The sequence below is a fragment of the Leguminivora glycinivorella genome, chromosome 8, assembly GCF_023078275.1.
Source record: "Leguminivora glycinivorella isolate SPB_JAAS2020 chromosome 8, LegGlyc_1.1, whole genome shotgun sequence".
Taxonomy (NCBI): domain Eukaryota; kingdom Metazoa; phylum Arthropoda; class Insecta; order Lepidoptera; family Tortricidae; genus Leguminivora; species Leguminivora glycinivorella.
Window position 1 is genome coordinate 18,063,871 of NC_062978.1, and position 24,022 is coordinate 18,087,892.

The window sequence follows — 24,022 nt, forward strand, 5'->3', positions numbered from 1 at the left end:
TCAAAGGAGTGACGCTACTAGAAATGGGTAACTACCCAGGTAAATACCCGACGGTGGGTATTTACCGGGTAAATACCCGATATTTACCTACCCGCGGGTAAACACGCGGGTATTTTAATTTTTCTTCCAAATTTGACGTTTTTAAATGGTGTTTGGGCTAAAATTGATTAATTTAAGTCAGTCTATGTGATTTTACACATAATGTTTATTCAAATTGGGAACGGATAGGTTGCTATGAGATAAAATGTGATTTTAGTGTATCACTCCAACTATAAAAATCGTGTAATATCATTCTCTGACATACGGAAATAATTTCAAATGCTTTTAGTATAAATTATAAGTCTGATAAATTAAAACTGTAAATTAAAAATATGTGAATACAAATATTTTAAAAATCTCTATTTGAAGCTCATAACTCATACATAGTATGTTTTATGACAAAAATGCATATAAACTTTTTTGTAGGAAATTGTGTCTACTTTAGTTCGTACATACAATACTTTTCGATATTAATGATAGTTTCCATGAAATATGAAAAAAATACATTTTACCCTTTGCTGTTGGTACTGCCTCGCCAGCGGCTTAGTAAAGAGGCAACCCGCTTCCGCATGATAGCCGCAAAACCGTCAACTTGTGCCTCCGCAAACATGCCGGATGCACTACAGTGACGAGCTGACGAGGCAGCCCCATCAGCATCCTGAAAGCGTTGTTGTACTGCACACGCAGGTCGCTGTACGCGCGCCGCGTATAGCTACTCCACAGGCTGCACGTATAGAAAGACTGGCAGTAAGCTTTGAAAAGCGTCACTTTAACTGCGTGTGTGCAACGTGCAAACCTGCGGACAAGCATATTGCACCGCACGGCCAGCGACCTGCGTTCCCTCTCTATATCACAGTTATCACTAAGGTCTTCAGTGACCCAATGGCCTAGGTACTTAAATTTGCTTACTCTAAGCAGAGGTGTGCCACATAGAGATACCTCAGGCAATTTTGTGTAGGTCTTAGATTTGGGCTTGAAAACCATTAGCTCGCAATTTTGTGTAGGTCTTAGATTTGGGCTTGAAAACCATTAGCTCGCAATTTTGTGTAGGTCTTAGATTTGGGCTTGAAAACCATTAGCTCGCTTTTTTTTTTTACATTGTATTTGAGACCATGCGTGTCCGCATAGTCTTGACACATTGAAATAAGCCTTTGCAGAGCCCTGATTGAAGGGCTTAGTAGCACCATATCGTCAGCGTAGCTTAGGTTATTAACGCATACTCCTCCTTAGGGTGTTGCATATTTTATCAAAGTTAAAAAGTGCTATGTCTCACCCCCTCAAATTGTTCTCTGGTACTAAAAAGCTATTGTAATTTTTTTTTTTAGAATTTTTCGATAAATTTTAGAGGTCGCTACTACACAATGAAAATTTTAATTTTTCATACAAAATGATTTTTTTAATATATTTTTTTTTTCGTTTTTTCTGTCTAAAATAATGTTTTAAGGTATTTAAAGCTATTTTTAAGGATTTTTGATATTAAGAATAATTTCGTTTGATTTTTAATAATTTTTATTCCTGTACTGTTGGTACAAGTCAATAAAATCCACTAAAATCAGTGTTTCCTACACCTAAAACACGAATTTTATGCGTAAAAAAAAATTAAGCTGTTATATCAAATTTTAGGTACATGAATACAATGATTCGTCATAAGTATCATAAAAAAAAGAAAAAAAAGTAATAAAAAAATCATTTTGTATGAAGAATCAAAATTTTCAACGTATGGTAGCGACCCCTAAAATGTAACGAAAAATTCTGAAAAAAAATTACAATTATTTTTTAGTACCAGAGAACAATCTGAGGGGGTGAGATATAGAACATTTTAACATTAATAAAATAAGAATCACCCTACTCCTCCTACATGGCAACCGACTCCGGTGCTACTAAGCTCCTCAATCAACTTGTTCATATAAAGGTTGAAGAGCCTAGGAGAGGTCAAACCGCCCTGCCTCACACCACACTCCAGCCTATACTCCCCAGCAGAGACCACGCTCCCCCACCTGACTTGGTTTTTTTGGTGGTTGTACCAGTACTGTAATAAAAGTATGCATTCAGGTGCCAGGGTAGTTTCCTTCCTCAGCTTATCCCACAGCAAATCGTACGATACCAGATCAAATGCTTTAGAGAGATCTAAAAAAGCAGAAAATCAGAGTTTTTCTGGTCGTATAGTACTGCACAGTCTGTTTGAGGCAAAGGATAGCACTCTCCGTTGACAAACCGGTTCTAAACCCAAATTGCGTGTCGTTAAGTGACACACACATTACAACCACTAACTTAGTATTTATCTCCATTTTAACACAAATCAGCATGTCCAACATGAAATGAATCTACCCGTCAATTTGGGTAGATACGGGTAAATACCGGGTAGATAGGTATTTACCGGGTAAATACCTGGGTGGGTAGATTGGGTGTTTACCCACGACCCATCTCTAGACGCTACTGTACTTGTACTATTATATTTATATTCTGTGATGTAACGTAATATGAAGTAAAGCGGGGCAGACAGAATGCCGGATTTGATATTTCAAGCACGTCCCGCTCGTAGGCCGGAAAATTCATAACAGCGGTATTGCTGCGTTATTGAAAAATAGTTATTCAGATTAGTTGGCTGGCATGATGGACTTGTGCGGTATTGTGTATCATCACATGTAATGTAAAGCTGGGACCGACAAAATATAAGCAATACCTCATTTTAAATGAAAATTCTTTTCATTCCCCAGTTAAGCCTAGTTACTTTATTAATTTTAGATTTCCAAAAGCTTTTAGATAGCGTAGCGTTAGCGGAGGGTGAGCGGAGCGCAAAGATAGCGGTGCGCCGGCGGAACGCTGGCGTTCCGCTCGCAATCCGCGCTCGTTAGTTCCTGCCAGCGTCCGCTGGGCGCAACGCCAGCATTCGTCCGGCGCACCGCTATCGTTGCGCTCCGCTAACGCTCCGCTGCCGCTCCGCCTATGCTATCAAAACGCGCATGTGTGGCCTAGCTTTAAATGAAAATTATTTTCACTCCCCGGTTAACCTACTTATTTAAGTTTTTATTGAGTTTATGCTTTCAAAATGTATGCACAGTTGTACACCTCTTGAGATAGGGCAAACTCAAATCATACCCATTTAAAACCATATTACAATATTAAGACGATTACAACCTTGCTGTCATATTTATTCAAAAGATCTAATTTGAGAAACCCATTTTAATTTTTTACCGACTACTCAAAAGGAGCTTTTCACTTATACTCACACACACATACGGGTCATGTGTGTGTGAGTATCTTGCATTTTATCAGAGCCGCATTTGACGCTAATTTCAGAAAAGTACCTATGGAAAAAGTTTGATAGACATGGATAGTTTGATTAAAAAATTATAGATAGTTGGAAGTAGGTGGCACTGCTATTGATACACTAGAATTATTAATAGCAACAACTACTTGTACACTAACTTCTTTTACTCACCTAGTAGGTAATAAGTAGATTATGATTTATAATTAAAGTTTATCAATACAATTAGCGTCAAAAGCCTTTTGATTGACGCTGAGCGCGCTTAGTCGTGTCGCAATTAAGTAGCTTTCTCCCGCGGTTTCACCCGCGTACTATATAAAAGTAATATTATTCAAATTTGGACACCGGTTTCACCCCCTTAGGAGGTCAATTTGAAAATTATAAGGAACCTATTTACGTGCCAAATTTGCCACCAACCAGCGGTTTCGGCTGTGCGTTGATATGTCCGTCAGTCAGTATCTTCTGTTATATATTTATAAAGGACTAGCAAAAGCTAGCTAAAAACCCGCGTCTTCGCTCGCGTTAGAAAGAGACAAAAAGTAGCCTATGTCACTCTCCATCCCTTCAACTGTCACCACTTAAAAATCACGTCAATTCGTCGCTCCATTTTGGCGTGAAAGACGAACAAACATACAGACATACACACTTTCCCATTTATAATATTAGTATGGATTATTCGTGGTTTTATTCGGAGATTTTAGAGAAAGAAAACTAGTATTCTTGACTAACGGACAAGCAAAAAGGCGCCAGAGGCGACGGATAAAAAATATATTTCTAAAACAACTTAACAATTTATATGTGATTTTGTTATTCTACGTGTTGTCATGTCTTTCCGTAGGTACCTACACGCTATTCCTTAAAAATCGCCTCTAAAACTATAAGTAGGTAAGTAAACTTTATTTGCATAAAATGTGGTTTACAAAAGGTCTTAATTATAAACGGATTAGTATTACGCATTTATCTCAGTTGCAACATGCGATGGTGTTCTTTGTTCTTTGTTCGGTTGTCGTTTGTTTCCTTTCTTTTAGTGAATATTTTAAATACATGATTTTGACTCATGGAGACCATATACATCTCTAAGGAGAATTAGATTAAGTAGATATACATTTTATCTTTAGTTGTGACATTTAGAGTCATTTGCACCTCTAAAGTAATTTTAGACTTTTTTTTGTATTTGTACTTTTTATATTTAGTGTATTCTTGGTTGTAATTCGACATTTAGAGACCTTCTACATCTCTAATTAATTGTATAGGGTTAACTTTAGTTAGAACTTAGAATTAGTATATATAGTATCAATTGTAATTTCAACTCAATTTTAAATATTTTCTAAATATGTACATGTGACGTGTAAAAGTGCCCCTGTGGCCTATTTGCTGAATAAATTATTTTTATTTTGATTTTGATTTTGATTTTGGTGGTGAACAGGCCTTATGAAACAAGTAGACAACATTACGTACCGTGCAAACTTGAAAGTGCTCGCTTGGCACTCTTTGCTGAACTTGCTTGCTCAAGAAGCACATGAATTTTGCACCACAAGTACTTTCACTTCGCCCACTTGTTTGAGTTAAGATTATTGCGGCTACAATTTGACTGGATTTATTTCTGTATATCGAGCGTTTACTGGTGAAACCCGATAAATCGAGATCATTTTTCTTTGAAATGAGAACATTGTGGAAATTGCACAATGCACATAGTTCGATAATTCAAAAACCAGTTTGCTCAACTTATCGGGTTTCACCAGTAAACCCTCGATATACGAGTAAGTAACGTTTCTTTCTACACACAGCGATATTTCAGAAGTAAGGATTTGTGTTCGTTTTATATAAGTATTTAATTTGTGTTATAATGAGATTCAGAGGCCTGTGTGGTGACGGGTTAAGAATTTCACCACCCCTTTCTTCCCGTGGGTGTCGTAGAAGGCGACTATGGGATATGGGTTAAATTGTGGCGTAGGCGAGAGGCTGGCAACCTGTCACTGCAATGTCACAGTTTCGTTTTCTTTCAACCCTTTATTTGCCAAGAGTGGCACTGAAGCTTTAGTAGTTTCATGTGTTCTGCCTACCCCTTTATGGGAAACAGGCGTGATTGTATGTATGTAATGAGATTCGTGAAATCACGCGCGCGGTTGGTCGCAGCAGTAGCGCCAAAAACATAGGTTTATATACAGGATGTCCCAAGATTATGGGACATGAAGAGAAAGTATATATCGTAGACTACACATTCTTTGACAGTCATTCTCTATGTTGGCAACGTTCGTGACAGAGTGGCGCTGATTGTCATAAACACGCATCATCTTTTGAGCATGTCCAACATTAATGCTAGCGGCGGCCGTTGGAACTAATTTAACACCATACCATGGAAAGCCGACAAAATGAGGGCAGCACCAGTCGTGCTCGTAGCGGATACTTAATTGATTCTCTTTGGTCGCAAAGACTTCACGCTTGGCTCGTATTTGATACAGCATTGTTACTGACACACACTCACACATCCATATTTTATTTCACAGGTAAGAACCTGACGTATTTTAATATTTTTAATTAGCACGGCGTATCACATAATAAATGATCAGAATTATAAAAAGGTAATTCAATACGAAAACTATTAGCAATATTGGCTAAAAGCTCATTAAAATTGATATGTTTCATTATGACCACTAATTAGCTCTCAGTTGGCTATTTGACACGTTCACTGTCCCGCTTTGAATTGTAAACCATACGGCTTTGTAAAAAGACCTGACAACCCGTATGTGGAAACACTGGACAGTGAATATGTTAACATTATGTTAGTGTTAGGTATTTATAAAAGCTTAGCCGAGCTTCTGGTTTATTCTGTGAAGCAAATATTTTCTCTAGTGGTGTTAGCTAAAACTGGTTATCTGATAATGTGATAATACATAATATGTATTAAATTATAGTGTATGTGTTTAATTATAGTGCATACTTAATTGTTAATATTTGAAGATTGTACAATTTTTATTTAACGCAATAATTGATGGGTTTTTAAAACTAATATTTAAATGAGTAACATAGCGTTTCCTTATTACTACATTAAGTAAGTAAGTAAGTAATTTATTTATTGTAAGCTGTGTACATAAAGGTGTACAATACATTACGAAAAGAAGTTCGAAAAGAGCGCCGTTTCGTGTGTGGCGGCGATTCGGGCGGCATTGATCGGTTACCATCAGGCGACCTGTCCTCGTTTGCCTCCTATCCCATAAAAAAAAATCACGACCGAAGAGTAAATCGACACAGTTTATGAATTTAAGTTTATATTGTGCGATGATTTACAGTACATAATTATGGACCTTTGGTTTTTTTAGACATGTACATAAAGTGTAGGTACTGCTTTGCAAGAAAAACACTCCAAATATAGTACTGTAAATATCCGAATACGTCTCCCAATTCAGTTTAATATATACTTCAACTAGGTCAGATAGTGTAATAAAATCGGATAGGTACGCTATCTTCGTCGTTGAGAACCGGACGGTCCTTCGAGTATGGGCCTCACGTCACGTCTATAAAGTACCCGCTAAATTAAATTCATGGCGGCCGTCCGCTTGATACAACAATGTGTGGTTTAAAACTTACTGGCTTAGATGCTAGGGTATTTTACTGTTTTTGTTGGGTATTTTTATACTTGATTTTAGTTGTGGTTGGAATTTAAACGCGATTTAAGGTCAGGTTAAGACGACGGCGATGACGGCATGCACGAATTTCGATATTTTAACCTCTAGGTATGAACAATTGAACAATTTTGTTCTTATTCTGATACATATAGTTATAGACTTACATTAATCACAAATATGCCGAAACGTTAAATTTTTAGACCAATTATTATTTTAAAAATTGTAATTGAAAAATTACATTTAAATTTCAGGCTTATATCTAAAGCCGTGTCTTGCGTGGGCGACGGCCACGCGACCGTCGCCATCGCGTCTCATACTTCCATATCGATAATATCAAATATATCTCGAAGCGGGTGTATAGACTAGTTTTCTATACTTAAAACAAAATATTTTATGCAGTGCACGAAATAAAGCACCACATAATTAGAAGAAAAATGTAATATGGACAGTAGTTATGTTTAAACATAATTTATATTTAATAAGTAATAAGTCAAAGAGAAAGATATAAAGTAAATGAATTGACCGTGACGTCACTCCTCAGTATTTCATAGTAATTCCATATTACCAAATCGTTTTGACAGTTCTTAAAAAGAAACTGATTTGACTAGTAGGAAACTAGCCTATTGACACGCCTCGGACAATTGGCGATCAAATATATGTACTTAATAGGCGCGTTCCTACGCACACAGTCGTGCAGTCTAAGCTCGTGTAAGTGAACGCGTACCAGGCTCGTATGAGTGAGATATGACAGGACTGTTTGCATTTTTGATAGGCGGTAATTATGAGGTAACCGAGAGCGAGTGGGCGGCACTTTCAGCGGGGAGCGGGATTGGTCATACTCATAGTTACTGTACGATAGTACTTTTATATACGTGGTATTGACTACGGTACTTTCCCAAGTAAATACACCCCTCATGGCATAAAGCAGCAAAACCCCGGGCCCCGGTTCGGAGTAAAGGCTTCTGGTTTTAGGAATAACGGAAATTAAAGGGCGTAACCCCTCAGGAAATAAAATACTAAAATATAATGCAAGCGAGATAGACGCGTTATAAATCTTCGTTGATCCTGTTAGTGTAAAGTAGTGTGTTTAGCGAAAAATAAAGTGAGAATTGAAGACAAATATAAGATAGATGTTAATGATTAGTGTAGGAAAATACATAATTTTAGTTGACACAAAACATTTAGCTCCACTCGGAAACTTGGTTTTCAATTTAATTAAATAAACATGTACATACTTGTTTAGGTAAATATATATATATATATACATTTACGAGGAACATAGAGGAATTCAATCAAGGAATTTAATTGTGTATTAATGTAAGGTACATTTAGTTTAGCGGGTAATTTCAATTACCTAATCGTTTTTTCTCCATGTATTACATTTTTTACAATATTACATATAATGTCCACATGCACTGTTCACTGGTCACATATAGCACTCATGTTTAGTGAATCACTCCCAGTTAATAGTGTAAAACATTGCAAATGTTTTATTAGTTCTTGAAATCTTCCACTAGTCCCTATTTGTTTTTTTTTTCGATTGGGATTCCTATATAATATAAAATTATTGTAACATTTAGGCCCACTTGCACCAACAACTTAACTCAGGGTTAGTGGGCTGTCAACTGTCAAATTCCATATAAAATGATGGGTTAACCCTCGGGTTAACCTTCCATTTTCGTTGGTGCAAGTGGCCCTTGGTATTTTTACAAGCTTTTATTCAACTTGCCTTGTTAGTATAGGTATACTAGGTATGTTAGTGTGCGTCAAAACGTAGAAGCTAGATTTGACCCACTTCCCGGTTTCCGATTGAGCTAAATTTTTTCAAACATATGTAAATCACGTGACAATGAAATATCATGGTATTGTGGAGCTGATCTGATGATGGAGCAGAAAGGTGGTAATAGGAACTCTGTTATGAAACGTCGTATCCCCATCGAGTAAAGTGTTTTTAGAAACGTCTCGGAGAGCAGTAAATAGATGACTGTTGAAAGAAAGGTACAGTCGGCGCTAAAAGCTTGTACCAAAACTGAAGTTTTTGCAAAAAAACTTATTATTAAATAACAAATTATAAAAGTGGCTACTCAAGAACATGTACGTTCTTCAGAAGCATTCTTGATGCTATCTCTATTGCAAGTGCATACTTATCATGCGCGGGCATAATTTGTATGCGCATGTAATGGAGAGCAACAGGCGAGTCTATGCAAGAAAATCCTTCTAACGTTTCTTCTTTATGGACTAAGAGCCCAAAGCTGCCAGACTTTCCTCATTTTCTCAAGGACGAAACTTTGGGATAATGTAGGAGATCGGTTCGACGTTTAAAGTCTGCATATTACCTAGTTCGGCCCATCGGCCATTTTTTTGCTAAAAGGATTTTTTAACACTAACTTTCCTTAAATTCCCAAGGCTTATTCTTATATAAGTATTAGAAAATACTGTAAGGATTTAATAATCATCATTTCCTGACCATTTCCGACGGCCGTTACTTTTACCAGACACTTGAAAGTCTCTCTAACTTACCTTAATTTCTCAAGCTACGGCCGGCGCAAATGGTTAGGGAATGATGATTATCAGTTCAACAGTATTTTCTAACATATACATAAAAATCAGCCTTGAGGATTAAAGAAAAAGTTAATTTTTTTGGAAAAAACTTTATAGCAAAGAAAATGGCCGACGGGCCGAACTAGGTAATATGCAGACATCTACATTCTCCCAAAGTTTCATGCTTGAGAAAATGAGGAAGGTCTGGCGGCTCTAGGATCTTAGCTTAGTCCATTAGTAAGTCTTTATAACCAATGTTTTTTAGTTTCAATAATATTTGAAAAAAAAACATGCTAATATTGTTTCTGTTCGCTGTAAATGCGTTTATCTCTTCGGTAAATTGAGGCGGAACTAAATAAAACAACGGGCACATACAATAAATTCTCCGATACCGATGTTAGGGCTGTCCGCCGTGACATTTAAAGCTCAGGCTACTAGTTTCTAAGTAGGTATACGAAATCAGCAAATAGACAACACTTTTATAAGAACAAAAACTTTTTCCAATTACGGAGAAAATAAAGTAAATTAACACTGTATAATTAATACAATTCAGGGCCTTATTTTTCTTACAGTGGGTACCTATTACTTTGACTATTTTTGTAATAAACGAATAAGATATGGAAAAAAGGCACCTTTTAAAATATCTTAACAGAGTACGAAATTAATGAACTCAGGCATACTTTTTAATGAAGTCTAAACTAGATGTCTCAGTTTATTCATTTAGAAAATAAAGGAAAACAAAGCTGTTCATCACAACCTGGCAAGACAGACCAGACAGTCCCTTTGAAATCGCCGTGTGTTCTAAGAAAACGGGACGACACCACAATGTGGGCACATTTTCCATCCATTTCCATTTTTTGTCCATTAGTCCGTTTTATTTAATTTTGATATTTTTAAAGAATTATTTACTATTTCTACTAATTACTTTCACTACTACTCAGAATTACGAGCACTTTCTATCCCAATAGGAGAAAAAAAAAGTCCCAAAATTACATTACTTTATTTTGTTACCCCATACCTACAAACTATATATATGGAAAATGGTAACACAATAGGAAAAAACATAATGAGACACTTTTTGACCTATTAGGACTTTAAAAGTTATTTAAGTGATTCTGAGTAGAAAATACATATATTCATTAAAGATATCACATTAAAAAGGATGAGCAAAAAATCTTTCAAAATCTCCTCTCTTTTGGCAGGCTGTAAACAAAATTTGTGCCAAAAAGAGCAGAAATTAAAAAGTGGCAACATCGTAGTGTCGGTCAGTTTTCTTACACATATTGATTTAGAAAGGGATGCCAATGTTGCTACTTTTTAATTTGTACTCTTTCTGGTCAGGATTTAATTGTAATCTTATATAACAACGACGATAACAATATAATATACACAAAAACTAACGACACACAAACAAGTAACCATACACACAAAGGCTAACAGACAAAAGTGCCACGAAATGGTCTCATCTCAGCATGTTGCTGGCGACTTCCAGCGCTGGTCTTCCGATGAGGCCATTCGGTGAAAACAATCACGACAGGTAACAATTTATGAATACAACACTAATAAAAATAAAAAATAGCAGAAAAGAAAGTATGCAAAAGACAACAAAGATTTATTACACAATATTATCGGGTCGGACTCGTCATAGCTGTACATTAAAATATGACTACATCTAGCGCCATCCGGCCATTAAGGGAACTAAAATGACATAACAAAAAGCACGAGTACAAGGACAAACAAAAATTGGCAATGCAAAGTTAAATTATTAATTAATAGCAATAAAAGGCTGAGAATATTTCAGAATGTAGTGTGCCATGGCAATACAGACGGAACATAAACTATGTGGTAAGTAAAAACAGAGACTACAGGCAACTTGTATCATGTAAGCAGGTTTCCTGGTTGAATTGGTGGCTAAGCATGTATTGTTTGAGCTTTGTTCTGAAACTATAAATACTTTGCAGGTTCCTCATAGGTGGTGGGACATTATTTCAACACTTTGAAGTGTTATACCGGTAGCTGCCCCGGAAGGCTGCCGAAGCATGGCGTGGCGTCAGCAAATGAATTCCACAATTGCGGCGGTCGCGGTTTTTCAGTACAGATGCTGCTTTTTTTACGCACTAGTGCGAGACGTGGTTTATTTCTTGTCAGGTTGAAACTTCGGAGGGCCATCTGGGCCATTTTATTCAAAGTTGTCCACCCCGAAAAAAGTTGATATGAAAATGAAACCGATAGAAATTTATTAAAAGCTATTTTTATAGATTCTTTAATAAATAAATTTATATAAAATATAGAAGGTTCACTTGACTTTTAAGTAATTAATGAAAAAAATATGTTTTTGTTTAGTTGAGGGGAAGCGAGTGTTCCGTTCCGCAACCAAATTTAATCGCAGATAATGTAAATATAAAAGGTTTGGGAATTTTACAATATTTTTATTATTCATTCTTAAATAACAAATGAAGAAATTACACTTTCATTTTCACATAAATGCGGACTACTATTTTTTAAAACCCATATATATATCCGTTCCGTTACTTTCAGTACAAAATAGAGGAGAATTTTTAAGATTACTATACTGTTTCACAAGTTTATAGGATGCCATCACTTGTAATCAATAGTTTAAACGTTACTATTTCAATATAAAATAACGGAAACGTAGTTTAATAACAAATTGTATTTAATTTTTGCAAATAAAACTATTTGAAACATGGGACAGTAACGGATCTGACTGTATGGGTAACGGATGAAAGCTAAGGTCTCGTCTACACTTGAACGTGGGTACCTAAGACCTCCAAAGCATATCGCGAGTAATGACTAAAACAACCGGAGTGTGTAATCCGTGATTGATTACCATATTTTAGATGAGTTTTAATCCCATACGTTTTTCTTTTATTTCCCGCAATCAAATGAAACTAAAACATCACATTAAAACCACGTGAATACCGCTTTATACTTCCATTCCGATACGTTTTTCTTTCCGCCTATACGAAACCAACGATCTAGTATCGGATCGGAAGTAACGGAACGCTACCTCCGGCGATATTTTACTTAATTATTTATTAAATAATCACAAATCTTGTTTTTAATTGGCTTATTTGGTTTCAATATTAGTACTTTGTTTTAGGAATCGATGTTAAAAGGTTGCATATTACGTATTTACCCGCAAATTTGGTTTCGGGAGGTGGAATGAGAAAATGTTACCCCTGAGTACGAGCTACTTTGATGCGTGTTTGGCGGCAACTGGCAAATGCAAGATGACGGTATTGAGTAGTTTTAAATTAATTTTGCCAAGCTGAATAAAATGCTACCAAATGTTAGGAACTTTCTTTTAATTTTAACAGTCATTCTGCGGTTTCGGAATGGAAAATTCCACAATTACCAGATTCCGTCTCGGCAAATTATACTATATTTTAAATAGTACGTTTATTTATTAACATGAAATATTTTATAACATAATAGCGTATAACTCAATCTTTTCAAATTATGCCGTCATCAATATTTAGTACAATTAGTTATAGAATAAAATCCATAACAAAAACGATATTTGACGTGGGACAGCAAAAAATTGCCCATTTTTTATCACATTATAATTTTTAACAAATACATAATTATAATAAAAATTTAAATGAATATTGTAAATTACTGTCAACTAAATTTGGGTTCGAATAAAAAATAGTCTTCATTAGTTTAGACTCTTTAAATACGCTAAATATTATATCAAAAGTATGGGACAAGCCAAAAACGGGGTGGACAACTTTGAAAAAAATGGCCCGTCTGTACTGAAAAACAAAAAACCTCCCTTCGGTCGTGTTTTAATTTATCGCCCCTCATATTGACCGGGATAGAGACCGTGATTACCTTTTTGATTTTTGTCGAGCTCCCGATATTTGGACGCAGTTGCATGTAACATGTAGATCGCGCAATGTCTAGGTACGCAACTTTCATTTGACATCCAGTGCCTTCGTCAGTTTTCCGTGATCACGATGCATGCAACTGCATCGAAATATCGGGAGCTCGACAAAAATCAAAAAGGTAACCACGGTCTATATCCCGGTCAATATAAGTCTAATGAAAATAACCGTGAATCATTCAAAACTCTTATCGCCACTCGTTTCGAACTTCCACTTTTTCGCACTTGTATCGTAATGTACTATTTCAGTGTAGCAACCCTAGTAAAAATAAAGAAGATGGCACACAAGAGGCAGCTGATTGTCCGAGAGCACAAAGGCGTGACGCATCCTAGTTTCGCTATCGAGCGTAACGATGCAATGGCTTCAAATGACACTTTCAACAAACGTCTTTTAATTGTGTTGATGCTCGGCCATTAAAGTAGTTTTATTATTTAAACTAGCTTTTTCCCGCGGCCTGCTGAAACCTCCATACAAATTTCCACCATTAGAATGAGACTAAAAGTCACTCTGTATCCCTTCATCTATCTAAAAAAATCACGTCAATTCTTCGCTCCGTTTTGCTGTGAAAGACGGTCAAACAAACAGACACAGACTTGCCCATTTATAATATTAGTATAATATAATATGGATGATACATAAATTAATATTATAGGACATTCTTATACAAATAGGTAAATAGTTGAAGCCCACCGGTAATCTCAGATGAAATACTGGCTAATATTGAGGAGTGACGTCACGGTTAATTCATTTACTTTATGCTTAAACATAACTACTGTCCTTATATTTCTTCTAATTTTGTGGTGCTTTATTCCGTGCACTGCATACCTAATAGCTATTTGTTATACAAGGGGGCAAAGTTGTATTTTAACGCCGAGTGTGGAATTGAAAAACGAGCAAGTGAAAGGTTTCTATAGTTGAACCACGAGCGAAGCGAGTGGTTCGAGAATAGAATCCTGAACTTGCGAGTTTTGTAACACACGAGAAGTAAAATACATTTGCACCCGAGTGTAACACAAAACTTTTCCCCTCACTATAGCGAGGAAACTACAACGCAAAAAATGCGTTTATCACTGCTTTCAGTAGTTCCACAGGTGGTAAATCATCTTTATTACTAGATTCACCTACTCGTATCAATTTTAAAGCAGTTAATTTGAATTTATTCAAGGTCAAATTACTTTACCCACTAGTGGATAAAATGCGTTTTTACCCGCTGGTATTAAAGGACAAAACACGTGTTTTCGAGCTAGTGAGGGGAAAACGTCTTTTAATTGTGTTGATGCTCGGCCATTAAAGTAGACAGGCAGTTGTCATTCGTTTTTCATGTATCAAGAGAACCATCACCACTATCACCAGTTGGTGTGTTAAAGAATAACTGTTAGGCCGTTATCATCCGGCGAACTGATTGATAGTCAGTGAGCCCTTTATAAGTTTTTTTAAACGGAACATAATTATTGCGTTTATTTATTTAGTTTAACCAGCAGTTCAGCAATTCTCTATAGGAGTCGTATATTCTCAAACAACTCTCGTGGAATTTAGCGAGCAGCTCCAATAAATAGGTACTTATATAGATTTATAGTCGTTTTAGTTCCTGCACTTTATTTTAAATGACAGAGCCATAGAGGTATGCGCAGTTCACATATTTACATAGGTACATAGTTAAGTATACTCACGCCTGTATTTCCAAAACAATAGACAAAGCAAATGAAACTGATGAATTTTTAGTGCAACTTTTAGCAATTAAAGTGTGAAATATTAATTGAAAACGTGTAGGTTGTCTCAGGATACTTAAATACCAAGTTAGAGTTAAAAGTTTCCAACCATTAACAGTAACCAATCATTAACATTACCTTTTTTTAATCTAAATAGGTATGCATTTTTTCTTTTTTTTTCTTTTTTATGTACAAAATGTACCAAGTAAAAATACATTTTCATACGGAACAACATAATACCTATTCACAAATAACACAAAAGCCTTACAACTCATAAAAGACAAGATTCAGATTCGCTCAAACAAAATTTATGGCGCTAAGTTCTTTTATAATGAAACCCCAAGAAAAGTCATAAAATCCCCTAGTGCTATAATCACCCCATAGTCGGTAGCCCTGAGATGTTATGCCCGTAGCTAACCATACACCGGCGACACTAAGGCATTACTCTTTTTTGACTATATCTGATTGCTAATAGATGTTACTGATTTGGGGTTCACCTTACACTGGTTCATGTAAAAGTTTTCTCGTTCTGCCTGTCTCGAATACATGCCCTGTTAACGTCGTCCATTTATCGGGCATAAAAGGCGTAAAAATGGCGGTAGTTCTCCCATCGTACAGCTCCGAGTCCCTTCTTGCTATAAGATCTCTCGTTCATTAAATAAGTATGGTAGTTACGACTATTTAGACGTGAGGTGGTTTGGTGAAGGAAGCTTACAGGAGATTAACCGGTGCTGTAAAGATGAGATAAAGGAGGGTGATTTTAATTATGTGAATATAGGGATTTTTAGACGAATAAATGAGAAGTTAGTAGGCGCCTATACGAAACCATTAGGAGGATACAATGATTAAAATAATGACAACAGTGGCGTATTCTAGATCTCCAATATCTCCATCTTTATTAGTACTAGCCCCTTTGAACGTGAAACTGGACTTCGTGTGTCTGACTGACTGTCCGGTTGTTTTAAATCATAAGCTTAATTGATACGTACCAAAAGTCTTACCTAATGTTTGTGAATTTCTGTGAACACGTTGGATAATTTAAAGTATTTTCGACGAAACGAAGGTTATCGGAAACAAGAGTATGTAAAGTCAATATTCTGAGCAAAGATTATTTTGCATTATGAAATTATTGGAAAACATTTTCTACAAAACAAAGGCAAACCAGTCACATTAGATTATCTAATGTAAAATGCTAAGTAAGCAGCAAGTATTTAGTATTATAATATTGTGTGATTTTTTACTGTACCTAGAGCAAAAATATTGTCGAATATCTGGGCGTTTTAAAAAGAAATGAAAACCTGATTCTCACAAATCCCACTTCTAAAAACAGACATCAACATCTGGCCGTTTTACCTACCACGTCACGTTTTAGTAAGAATTTTTCATCTGTTGCACGTGAAGTGTAGGTACATAGTAGCACAGTATAATAAAGAGTACTATCGTACAGTATGGCCACTCCCGCTCCCCGCCGAAAGTGCCGCCCACCCCCTCTCGGTTACCTGACAGTTACCGCTTGTCAAAAACGCGAACAGTCGACCTGTCATATTTCACTCATACAAGCATAGTACGCGTTCACCTACAGAAGCTTAGACTGTGTGCTAGGAACGCGCCTCTTTCATATATTTGATCGCCAGTGTCCGAGGTGTGATAGTAGGCAGAAACTGATACAATTTCCAAATGTTATTGAGTTTCTTATTATCACGGTTGAACCCGAGCTGAACGAGCCCGGAAATACCAGGAACTGTGACAATCAGGTTTTAGGCATCTATTTTAGATTAAGCCCGTCTTTGCCAACATTGATTTAAACCATCAAATTATAAGGTTCTCCGAAAAACGTCGCGCGAGTGACTAAATAAGTACACACGCGTATTTTCTCATAAATTCTAAATTAGGAACGTCCAGGCTAATGGTATAGTCGAAATTCTCATTAAATGGAATAACTGAAAGCCTGGAGCAATTACTAGCGCCTCTGTCAAGCCAATCAACGCGATAATGAGTAATTTCGTTAGCGCTACAATTCAATGGCGCTGTTTGCACGAATTAAAAAGCGAACTAACCAAGAAGCAGATTCTGACTCAGGGATTTATTAAAGCATCGTTTGGACCATTTCTTTTGGCACTTTTGGCGGACTTTTAACAGACTCTGTGCCTTTTATAAAGAGGTTTACTAACGAAGTGTTTGATATTCACGGATCAGGTTAGTTAAACCCGTTACAACCAGTGCTATGCCATTAGCTAACATTATTGGTCAGCACATCTCTGGTGAAAAGGCGTTCTTAACTAATTGTGTGTACCAATGTAACTAATAGTGAGCTATTTTAAAATAGTAGGTATGTACCTAATAGCATAGTCAGACCAATATGCATTTAATCAGAATAGACCTCATTTTAGGGCTTTATAGGTGGTTTTGACATTCCTTTTTCCTTGTACATAGGTAGTAGAAGTAGACATGTATCGAATACCACAAACGTGATAAGGTAATAAGTAATTTTATCAACAGTACAATTAACCGTCGTAGCCGAATGGCAATCGTCGACGCCAGACGCCGACAGAAATTCTGTCAGGCTCTGCGCGCCAATACGCAAGAGCGATAGAGATAGATAGCTACGAAACAGATATTATCGTGAGCGTTTATGCATTTGGCTACGTACCCATGCTATTTGCACGAGTTGTTTCGCTGAGATAATGTCATCAGTCTTAACAAGGGCACTAGCTGATTGTAAGTTATCCAATTGCGAAAGAAACGATATACATAAGTTCCTTGCGTGGACATATTTTACGGATTCATAAAGGTTTTTTTTTTATTGAAAGTTCCTCTCCTTTTCAGAAAAAATATCATTTAAGCGAGCGGCTGGTTTGAGCTGGAGCGAGGCCACAAGGGTCGCTGAAGATAAGTCGTGGCGCGAGCTTGTGAAGGCCCATTGCACCTCTGGAGTGCCTTAGGACTACAACAACAACAACAACAACAACACGCCCTATCTGTGTTGTTTTTTCTTTATTTAAGATATTAATGTTTCATTCGGTGTATTTAAATATAAAGTTTGAATCATAATTCGAGTACGTACGAGGTAAGTAGCTGGTACTGGGGAGCCCCTGCCCATAACCGAATACAGCATTCTAGGTTATTATATGTATGGGAGAACGTACCCCTTATAAAGCATTTACTTGTCGGCATCTCTGTCCTTTTCCACTCTGCACAATTGACAACATTTCATATTTTTGAGTACTACTTTTTATTGTTTGGTTTGAAAAAACTCTATACTAAAAGATACACGTATTTTTTTATTTTTCCAAAAACTGCTATTTTAATGAGAAAATCCCTTCTTATTACTACTTCGAGCAGAAAAAAATTTTAACAGTCAGCTTAAACAGTCCGGTATGTCTGACTGTGTCAAGTGTCACTGTCAACCAATAGTGAATGACTACGAACCAAAGACTAACCCATGAAATTTTTAACGTCTTTGCTACGAACTGTGATAAGTGTCACTGTCAAACTCAAGTGACATCCCAACTGGAAGATTCTTTTGTTATAGTGGCAGCTCTAAATCAGCTATTTGACGTCACTTCCCCTTTAAACTATTTTTAAGATTTTTTTATACTAAAAATACGGAAAAAAATTACAAAAATTATTTATGTGATCTACAAGCGTATATCTCGAAATGGTTTTCGATTTAGGGACATTGAAAATTTTGAAACGTTGTCAATTCAGTTCAGTTCGGATCTAAGTTTAAAGGTCTGAGGCATATTTGTACCGTCGCCTCTCTTGTGATAGAGGGTCTACAGCTCCGCGTGAAATCAAAATAAACCTAGAACTAGTCTGTGGTGATTCATCTAGTATCCTACTCTATTGTCAATACAACAAGAAGGTACTCGCAGATACACAGATCTTTTACGATGTCTTGTACGACCGGTCTGGCCTAGCCCGTACGCGTACCCTGCCTGCTAATCCGCGGTCCCGAGTTCGAATCCCGGTAAGGGAATTTATTTATGTGATGAGCACAGATATTTTTTCCTGAGTCATGGATGTTTTCTATGTATATAAGTATTTGTATATTATGTATATCGTTGTCTGAGTACCCACAACACAAGCCTTCTTGAGCTTACCGTGGGACTCAGTCAATCTGTGTAAGAATGTCCTAATTTATTTCCGCCGCTTATTAGACCGCCTCGACCCAAGTGAACGAGCTGGTCTTATCTGCTCTTACTTGGCTGTGTCCCCACCACTTGTTGAACCCACACGGTGTGCCAGTAGTATAATATTATTTTCCCAACAACCCGTATACATTTAGGGTACCGTAATAATGTTGCCACACTTCAAATGTATTTAACTGCTATCATAAGTGTAATTATAAATAAATCATGACATTCGACATACAGAAGGATCGAATAGTGTGGGTGTAAATGTTATTGGTGGGAGTCTGTTTTTAGGAAACGTAACTGTTCACTGGCCGATTACACGGGTTCTGTTACCGTGAACTGTGGCCGGGGTGTAATTTACCAATGGTTAAAAATTAAATTGAAACGTATTATATAATAGCGTTCGTAAAATAAACCCACTATTTGTTGATTGGTCATTTATAATTCAACAATTCGTAGGGTGTTGGGAGTTGCACAGAAAGGATTAACCTCGTTGATTTAAATACATAGGGATGTATGAATATCAAATAAAGTGTGGGGTAGTTAGTAAAACAAAATGATTCCATGATAAGCATTGTTAGAAAGACATTCATTGTGATACTTACTCAGGATTTATGGCACCACGTTTCTGATGGTATAATAAATAAGGTAGCGTTGACATCGATTTTTTTTGCCGAAAACAATGTCTTGTATTAAAATAGTACATTACGATACAAGTGCGTAAAAAAGGAAGTTCGAAATGAGTGGCGATAAATTAAAACACGACCGAAGGGAGTGTTTTAAATCGACACGAGTTACGAATTTCCTTATCGCACGTGTATCGTAAGACGTTTTTCAGTACAGATGGCACTCCGAAGTTTCGACCTGGCATATAATGAACCACTTCTCGTACTAGTGCGTAAAAAAACACCATCTGTACGGAAAAGTATTTTGTATTTAGTGAGTTTACGCGACACTGTCTTTTGACCTCATGGTTTTCAATAAATAAAATAAATTATATTTCTACCTATTATATTCATAACCATCAAATATTGAAAAGAAATTAAAATGATCCTTAAATAGTTACCTACAAAGAATATGTCGCCCTTATTTTCACACTCACAGACCTGTCATTTCGCTAACGCTTGATGAAATGTGCGAAAGAGAAAAGCTATCACGTTTTAAACATCCCACGAGTGCAAAAGAGGATGACTACATTGACTTCATATGAGAAAACGTGATCATTTTTAACTTCGACGCCATTTCAATTCCATTTTGACAGATTAATCGTACTTTTCAGCTCAAAAAGTTATATTTGGGCCATTTTTTTCAAAGCTGTCCAGCCCCCTTTTTTGTAACATGGGTATTTTTTACGCGATTCATACAGAATCGCGAGGTCTTTCGATCCTGATAGGAGAAAAACATGTCCCAAGATTTCCATACATTTTTCAAACCTTCCATTCCGTTATGGCCATACAAAATGTATGGAAAAATGGTAACGGAATGGTAACGGAATGGTAAAAAAACCTTGGGACACCTTTTTATCCTATTAGGATTGAAAAAGCTAGCGATTCTGAGTGGACACCACATAAAAATTCTAAATTCAAAAAAACGTGGGGGGGGACAACTTTGAAAAAAAATGGCCTATTTCAAGGATACAGTAAATGTTTTGTATTTCGACTAAAACTGTTAGAAACGCAAATGATTCACGTAATCATATATCACTTCTGAATTTAGTACTCCCAACGACACTCGAAATTGCTCCAGTTTTTGGTCGCGCTTTTGATATTTGGCAGTTATTCTTTGACATCCTATTTCCACGGTCGCACTATACTAAGTGTCAAACTAACATGTTTCGCTTCACATGATTGTGAGCTAACCCTTACGGCCGGCAGTTTGCACCCTTCGGTAAATGCGCGCACGGGCCGCGAAATGGGGAGATTACCGCCGCACTGGCCACTTGCCTCGACCACAGAGCGGCCGGGAAACGGCCGGTTTCTGATTTATAAAGTGCTCAGATTGTCCGAGCGGTAACTCGTTCTATGATGTTTACATGCGAAATGGGTTTGAATGTTGTGGATCAGGAGGCTGATCCTGTTTCAAAATTTTGGTGTTTGGTTTTAATCTTTTTCATTGATATCGGCTTGTATTTTCTTTGCTTGCTTGACATGACTAAAAGAAGCTTGCGCTGTTGATTAAGTACCCATTTATTGAATAAATCATAACCGTTAAAAAAGTGATCAGTTTGATTTACATAATTCAATGTTTTACAGTTAATATTAGTATGGTGTAAAATTTTGTGTTTTTTTTGATTCAAAATTTGTTTCATCTCGCCTTGTTTAAATTTATTAAACGAGCCATGAGCTCAAGATTCCACATTCTGAACCCGCTACGCTCGCTTTTGGTCGGGTAAGTGTCAATATTGTCACGTGCACAACTTTGGCCCCTTGTAAAACAAATAACTTTTATTTCTATCATGATATTCATGATGCACAGAAATCGCTAGAAAATTTACGATGTCTGTGTGCGTAGCCGAATGGACCAAACGCTCACGAAACGCTCACGAAACGAAACGCACGTAGATCGCTCTTGCGTATTGCCACGACAGAGCCAGACCACGCCAGACTAACTTTCTGCGGCGTTTCGATTTCGGTTTGCGTCGCAGAAATGCCATTCGGCTACGGGGCCAGGCCGAATGGCATTTCTGCGACCCGCTGAATAAACGAATACTAAACGAATACTAGCGGTCGGTACTGTCATGGTTACCGCGCTGTTTTCCAATCGTTCGGGATTGAGGTCAGCTGACAATACTCATTACTAATGAATGGTATTCAGTAATTGAAACAGCTTGGGCGGTGTAATTCAGTTTTAATTTATGTCGCTATCATATTATGTTCCGAACCCAATATGGGTTTAAAATTAATACTCTCAATCGATACCTAAGTACATAAGACGCATATCAGATAAACAAATGAACTCTAAGGTTATCTATCATTCGTTAAAAGTTGTTACTCAGAGTTACTTTCATATTTCAGATTCTACTAATAAAAGAAACTAGTCCCGTTAAGTCCCGTTTTAATTTAATAATATGAGTGAAGATCGTGTTAGTTTAAATCAATATAAAGTATAATGAATCAAAAGATTGAAAAGTTCCTGCCTTGATTAGGATTTCACAAACTCGTTTGGTGGTAAGATTTGCTGGCTATAGATTAACGCAGCACACATAAGTGCATCGTTCATCTATTACATATCAGACACAAAAGAAAAAGCGACCAAATTCACTGATGGCCGAAAGAATCGAACCCGGATTCTTCAGCTTACGCGACTAACGTCATTTCCACTACCAATGTCGGACCTCTACTTTTATAAAAACAAGTAAAAATAAGAGATCTTTCTTCCTTTTAGCAAAAGACCGACATGCCAAACCATTAAACCTCCGCCAAAATAACCACCTTTCACTGCCCACATCTACTTTAAAAATATGTCACTCCGGACCACATATGATGTGCATAAAAATATTTAATAAACTTCCTCAATCTATAAAACAAATAGACAGTATTAAATTATTCAAAAAATCCCTTAACACATATCTAATAAGCAAAACCTTTTATACATTGCAAGAGTTTTTTGATGACAGAATGTTTAATTAATACCTATTATAACAAAATTAAGTAGCTAAAAGTATTATTAATAACTTGTAAAACCTAATTTGTAATTTATTTATATACCTACTATTAAGTAGTTGTAAGATTGCTGCGCCCTTGCAGGGTCATATTACTCCCACATGTTATATGTTTGCAATAAATGCTTTGCTTTGAGTGCTTTGCTTTGCTTTGCTTTTTGCTTTGAGATATTTAATGAAGTTATTGTTCCCCATTTGAGTACTTACATCTAAAATATTTCTTGTTCCCTACTCGAGTAATATACCACGGTACATCGTATTTCTACCCACGACAAATATCGTATGCAAATAGAATCAATGTAATTTAACAACATTCCACAAGCAGCGGTATCTGTACAGATTCAAACTGTGTCCCAGAAAGTTGGATACAACAATCTGATCCCAATTGAAACTCGGTTGCATTGTGCCGCGCTCTCACTGAAACAAGTCTAGCACTAATTACACGTAGTGTAAACATATGTAGCAAACTGTTGCTCTCGTACCTACAACTGTGCAGAGTATATAGTGTTTGGGATTAGGTAAGTCTCAGCGGTATGTAATCTTTGAAAGTAAGTTTATGCGAAGTAGGTATTTACTCAACCAAGTCGACAAAAATCGTCGGCGAAACGAAAGCCAATAGACAATAGATTTGGCAACTTAGTGGTAGATGCCTATCAAGAGGCGTTTATGGGGAACCGACTAGTTTTAGTCCAGGGGGTCGATCCAGGCACCTAGAGGTACTGGCAAGACAGTGTAGCGTAGGATCAAGTTTAGCTTCACTATAGTGACTAGCAGGTGTTTATTAACAAGTGTCTCCGGCGCATCTTGGGTATTTACTGGCCGACAACTATTTCAAACGCTAGATTGTGGCAGATGACGGGACAAAAACCCGTAGGCCAGGAAATACGCGCACGGAAGTGGCGATGGATAGGGCACGTGCTACGCAGAGCAGACAACCACCTGTCCAAGCAGGGTCTCTGCTGGCAATCACCTGGCAGTAGACGGTCGGGGCGGCTTTGTACCACGTGGAGGCGGTCAGTGGAGAAGGAGGCTGGCGCAAGTGGACTAGGCAGGAAGGATTTGGAAGCAGTCGCCCAGGATCGTGAAAAGTGGAAGATTCTTCTAAGAGCCCTATGTCCCTAGTGAGGGATAACA

General features: G+C 36.9%; 1 protein-coding gene across 1 annotated transcript in view; it reads right to left on the reverse strand.

Annotated features, from left to right (window-relative positions):
- Positions 1–24,022, reverse strand: part of LOC125229097 (protein O-mannosyl-transferase TMTC1-like) — a 79,602-nt gene that overhangs the window by 6,107 nt on the left and 49,473 nt on the right. The gene's annotated exons all lie outside the window — the stretch shown is intronic.